The following is a 6,000-nucleotide window of genomic DNA, read 5'->3' as shown; positions in this document are numbered from 1 at the left end:
GAGGCCCGAGGCCCCGCCAGAAGGGCAGCCTGGCCCCACAGCTTAGCACACAGACGCACCAGATTAATTAGATCGGAGACCGTGAACCCAGAAAGCATCGTCCAAACTCGAGTCCCAGATCCTGAAGGATCCACTACCAGGAGGCCCCAGAAGAGTGGGACCCACTGGCACAGAGGGGAAGGGGGCCCGTGTGTGACGGGGCTGAGCTTCCGTTCGGGAAGAGGACCACGTCCTGGGGACGGACAGACAAGGGGACGGCTGCACGACAGGGTGAATGTGCTTGACACCCTGGGGCTGTGCGCTCAGAACTGCTTCAGACGGTGAATGTTCTGTGTTCCACCACGCTGAGAAGAAAAGGAAGGTGCCCAGGGGGCTCGGGTCGTGATCCCGGGGTCCTAGGATCGAGCCCCGTGTCAGGGCTCCACAGTCAGTGGGGAGGCTGCTTCTCCCTCCGCCCCTCCCCCTGCTCGTGCTTTCTCTCTCAAATTAATCTTTAAGAAAATAAACTTTAAAATTTTTAAAAAATATTTTATTTATTTATTTATTTGACAGACAGAGATCACTGGTAGGCAGAGAGGCAGACGGGGGCGGGGGGAGCAGGCTTCCTGCTGAGCAGAGAGCCGGATGCAGGGCTCAATCCCAGGACCCTGAGATCATGACCTGAGCCGAAGGCAGAGGCTTTAGGAGCCACCCAGGCGCCCCAACATTAAAATTTTTAAATAAGAAAGGGGGGACAGATAAAACCATATTTCTGAGTGCTTTGATACGCACGAAAAACTCTGGAAGAGTAGGAAGTATGGGTGGAGGCAGGAGGGAGGGCTCCCAGAGGGTGGGGAGGGGTGATGGGGCTGGATGCCGAGGGGTTTCCAGACTCTGGACCCAGTGCATGGTCTGGTACGGGAACTTGCAGTGTTCATGCCTTTCAGATCACGATCTGTCCTTCCCCATCACACCCTGCCACCCTTCCAGAAGCTTCCGTCCTTCCAGACGTTTCCTTCCAATGCACCTTCCTGCAGTTTCTCCCACTGTGGAAGGAATCTTCTCAAAGACCTCCTGATCCAGAGGCTTAGAGGCTCTGCACCCCGGCCACCATCACCTAGGCCAACCCACCCCCAGGAAACCTAGCAGCTGGCGTCTCCCCACGAGGGCCATGACTTCGAGGTCTTCCTCTTCTGGGGCAAGTCGCCTCTCAGAGTTGTCCCTTCAGATCCTTCCAGAGTCAGCTCAAGACCCCTCCTCTTCCAGGAAGCCTTCCTGACCCCCCAGGGCTGGACCAAGTGCATGCGTCAGGTGCCTGTCTCAGAACCCCCACCCCCATGGGACTGCCTGCTGGGCGTGAGCTCCTTGCACTCCAGTAGGGCCTGGGTCTGGTTGAGCTGTATGACCCTATGCCCAGCACAGGGCTTGTCTGGCCAGAATGAGCCAAAGTCACCTCCCAGAATCCCTAAAAGTGTCATGCTTGACAGCAGTGTTTGTCCCAGTGTCCCAAGGGCATGACTGCTCCCCAGAACCCTCGGTCCTCCTTCCCACCAGGGCTCCCTGATGTCACGATGAGGCTGGCCCTGGCTCCGAGGGTGCTCAGGTTGGGAAGGGCGTGGGTGGTTGCTGAGGCAGTAGCCAACCCCACAGCCCAGGGACGGGGGATAGGGAAAGGCCAGGTGGGAGCACGCTGTGGGCAGGCTGGAGGGCGAGTGAGGGCTTCGCCAGGGGGTCTTCTGGGAGTGCGTTTAGGAGGCTTTGCTTTCGGTGTGCTGGGGCCTGGGGCATGCGGGCTGGGTGGGGTCTGTGGGGATGATGTGCGACCGCCACATCTGTGCCGACCCTCCTCGTCCTGCAGCGGACCTCGGCGTCACCACGGGTCCCAGGCCTGCCAGCTCCCCAGGGGTTTGGGGGTTTACTAGAAAGAAAGAAATGGTGCCGGACCTCGGGAAGGACAGAAGCCCCAGTCACCACGTCCCTGTGGAGGGAGACTGGTGCCGAGGGACCCCAAGCCTGTCCAGGTTTCTGTCCAAGGCACCCGCCCCGCCCTGGGTGACAGTCATTGGCCTGCGTCCTCACGGGGCCCCTGGCTCCATGGAGAGGAAGAGCTCTCAGGACTTGGAAATTGCAGGTTGGAGACGTCATGAGCAGCAAAAGGACAGTGGAGTGTGGCTTCTTGACCCTCTGAGGACAGTGGCAGAAACCATGTGTCCTGAACACTGAAAATGCTCCTGTCCTCTGTCCAGATGAACGCGGTGTCCCCTGAGAAGTGACACAGCCCTGGTCACTGAGCCCCGATTCCCTTGGCAGGGGCGCTGGGGCCAGACTGACCTCCGAGGCTCCACATCCTGGCTGGACCTCCAGGGTCTCGCCGCACCCGGGGCCCGGCTTCCGCCTCTGTGCGGTGGAGTGGGCAGTGCCTCTGACTGGGACAGGTGGGAACCGATGGCACAGATGCACACGGGGCAGTCCTCGACATCACAGGAGGGCTGGTCCCACTGCAAGGCCACTGTCAAGACCATCTGCTGTTGGCACTGGGCCAAGGTCTGCCATGAATGAGTCTTAACTTTCCTCTGTGCTGCGCTGGCCTCAGAGCTGACCAAATGGCTGCTCCCTTCCCTCACCTCCCACCAGAAGAACCTGCTGCTGGCTCCTGGGAGTCCCAAAGCTTTGCAGGCACAAGACTCAGGTGCTGGATCAAACCCGTCCTGAATGCAGCCCAGGACCTGCGCACTGACCTTGTGTTTTGCTGCTGCCGACACTTCTCAGCTGGGCTCCCCTTTCTGGCTACAGGCTCTGGCCTGTGGTCTGGGTCCGGAGGAACTGCCTCACTCCCTGCGTGCTCCCAGGAGTAGCTAAGGGCATGTGGGCAACCGGCTGGGCATCCTGGGGCAGGCTCCCCCTCATTCAGTGGGGATAACCGTCGCGCGGGTGCTCACTGAGGGGCCTGCCCACTGCTTTCCCCGGACCTGAGACCAGGCTGACTGCAGGTCTACCATTGTTTCACAGTGGATGGTGAAAGGAAAAGCACTGTCCCCGCCCCGGCTCTGGGAAGAGGGTCCCATTTCAGGGGCGGCAGCGTCTCTAAGGAGCAGGTGTCCTGCCCCCCCCCCCCCCCCCCCCCCCCCCCCCCCCCCCCCCCCCCCGCTCCGCCAGCGCCGCCGCAGGTGACGGAGCCGCAAGGGAAGACCCGGGAGAATCCCCACGGCGCCCCCCAGCGCCCAGCTCCCCGGACCCTGCGGGTGCGCGCGGCGGCAGGCAGAGGGCGCCCCCGGGCAGGACGCGTCCGCAGGTGTCAGCGATCCGGACGGTCCACGCAGCTTGAGTGCGGGCCCCGGGGACCGCGGGCGGCGAGCCGCGGGGTCTCCACGATGGTGCACCTCCACGCACCCCGGCGCACCCCGGGGCCCTCCTCACCCCAGCTCATCCCTGTCCGGGGCGCCGCTCCGCACTCGGGCTCACCGCGGGGTCCCCCAGCTGCCCTGTCTCTCCCACGGACCCAGGCGGGTCGCTCCCTCTCGCTGGGCCTCAGTTTCCTCTTGGGGTCAGACGCTTGCGAAGCGGGGCCCGCGCTGCTGCGGCCGCTTCCCGAGCGCAGGCTTTCTCTGGGCACCCTGGGCGCCCCACTTTAGGGGTGAGCAGAGTCCCGAGCCCAGAAGGGACTCGCACCCCCTGTACATGAGGGTCCCCGAGCACCAGCGGGCGGGGGGGGGGGGGGTCCGAGGAGACGGCTGTGGGCCCTGAGCCGGCCCCTCCTGGGATCCCCATTGCCCACCTGACCCAGGCGAGGGGTCGCGCGGGCAAGCCCTGCTCCCGCGCTCCGCCTCCGGCGCTAGGGGGGCGGCCCCGCCCTCCCGCCTGGGTCCTGGGACCCCTGGCCGGTGGCCCGGGCGGAGGCGAGGTGGCAGGACTCCCTCCGCGGCCGCGGCTTCCAGCGCCCAGACCGTCCCCCCAGAGGCCTGCAGGGGGCGCCCGCTGCCTGGCTCCTGGGACAGCGCAGGTGGGCGTGCGGGGCCGCAGGTGGGTGTGCGCCTTCAGCAGTGGGTGTGCGGGGCCGCAGGTGTTCCAGCAGGAATGCAGAGGCGGAGGGCTGGGGTGACTCCCCACCACAGGCCTGGGCTGCGTGTGCTCTGCACAGTGCCTAGGGTCATCTTTTGATCAGCGGCGGAGAGACAGAGACAGGGAGAGACACAGAGGGAGACGCTCTCAGAGGGTGGGAGACCCCAATTCACAGGTAAGAAAATGAGGGACGCAAAGTTTGATAAGAACTGTGACTGCGGGGGCGCCTGGGTGGCTCAGTGGGTTAAGCCGCTGCCTTCAGCGCAGGTCATGATCCCAGGGTCCTGGGATCGAGCCCCGCATCGGGCTGTCTGCACAGCAGGAAGCCTGCTTCCTCCTCTCTCTCTGCCTGTCTCTCTGCCTACTGTGATCTCTCTGTCAAATAAATAAATAAAATCTTCAATTTCTTAAAAAAAAAAAAAAGAACTGTGACTGCGGACAGGGGGCTCGGATGGGTGCGGTGGCACCAGACGGCTACCAAGGGGACAGGGCAGGGTCAAGGGTCCTGGTTCCAGCGGGCGCTCCCTGGGACTCCTCCCGCCCTGGGTGCTGAGCAGAGAGCCCAATGCGGGGCTCGATCCCAGGACCCTGGGATCATGACCTGCGCTGAAAGCAGAGGCTTAACCCACTGAGCCCCCCAGACGCCCCCCCCCACACACAATTTTTGAGAACACTTTTCGGTTCACAGCAAAACAGAAAGGAGCCGAGGCCCCATACACGCATGGCCTCTGCCATCATCAGCACCCCCACTGCAGTGGCCCACTTGCTACACCTGAGGAACCCATGTCAACACATCATTGTCACCCAGGTCCACAGTTCACCTTTGTGCTCACTCTTGGTGTGCCATGGTCTGTGGGTTTTAACACATGCACAGGGTCCCGGGCCTGCCATTCGAGATGGGCAGAGTCATTTTGCTGCCCTGAGAACCCTCCCTGCCTCCCCCCAGACTCAGGCTTCACTCTCTCATTTGCATTCTCTCCTGGGACTCTGGCCCGGTTGGGGGCCGGGGTTCTCAGTCTTCAGAGGAGGAGATATGGGCTCGGTGGCGGCGAAGGGACCCATGCCCCCGGAATGGGCCAGCCAGGCTGAGGCCTGACAGTGACCTTGGCACGCGGCTGCTGCAGCACTGCCCAGACTCATGCAGGGGACACGCACGTTGCAAGCGTGGCCTGGCCATGCCCTGCGGGCGGCCCAGTGGCCTGTGGTGGTCCCTTGTGCCGTGCTGAGTGGTTTCACTGTCGAGGGTGAAATCGAAGGACCAAGGCAGGGAACACAGTGGCCCCCAGGGGGGCATGGCACCTGCTCGACTCTCTGCCAGGTGCTCAGAGAGAGTCTGCAGGGGACTGTCCCAGCACTGGGCGGGCAACTCGGAGGCCACCCAGCCCTTCCCCCAGCTGGCAGGGGTTACCTACTGGGGTGTTCAGGGACTCCCCCAGATGCCCTAGCCTGGCTCACAGGGCTCCCTGCTGTACCCCCACATTCTTGGCGGCCAGTGGACTCCTGTTGAGTGGATGATTGGCTTCCTGCGTGAGTCTCCTGGGTGCTCCTGGAAGGCAAGACGAGGGCCCTGCCACAGAGCTGTCAGAGATGCGGGAGATGCGGGCGCTCCCCTGTGTCCCCCCATACCCTCAGGGGCCACTGATCTGCACCCCCAGCCCCCACAGGCACGGCGCTCTGCCAGGGCTCCCGTCTGAGCCGCCGCAGAACACCTACCTGTCTCGCAGCAGCTCCAGGTGACAGCTGTGGGGTCCGTCACTCTTTGAGGGGTGCAGCACTGATTCCTGGGCCTGGACTCGAGCCCAGGGGCAGTGGGACGCATTAGCATTGCAGTAGGGTCCCAAGCCCAGTGATCTCAGTGTTTTGGGGTCATTTATGAATTCATCTGTTCGCCGGGGCAAGTCTTTCTGCACGCGGTTGCCATGGCTGCCTGGAGTTGGTGTCTTATTAATTCTGCGTGTTATG

Source organism: Lutra lutra, chromosome 13, assembly GCF_902655055.1.
Source record: "Lutra lutra chromosome 13, mLutLut1.2, whole genome shotgun sequence".
Classification (NCBI taxonomy): domain Eukaryota; kingdom Metazoa; phylum Chordata; class Mammalia; order Carnivora; family Mustelidae; genus Lutra; species Lutra lutra.
Note: the sequence above shows the minus strand (reverse complement) of the source record.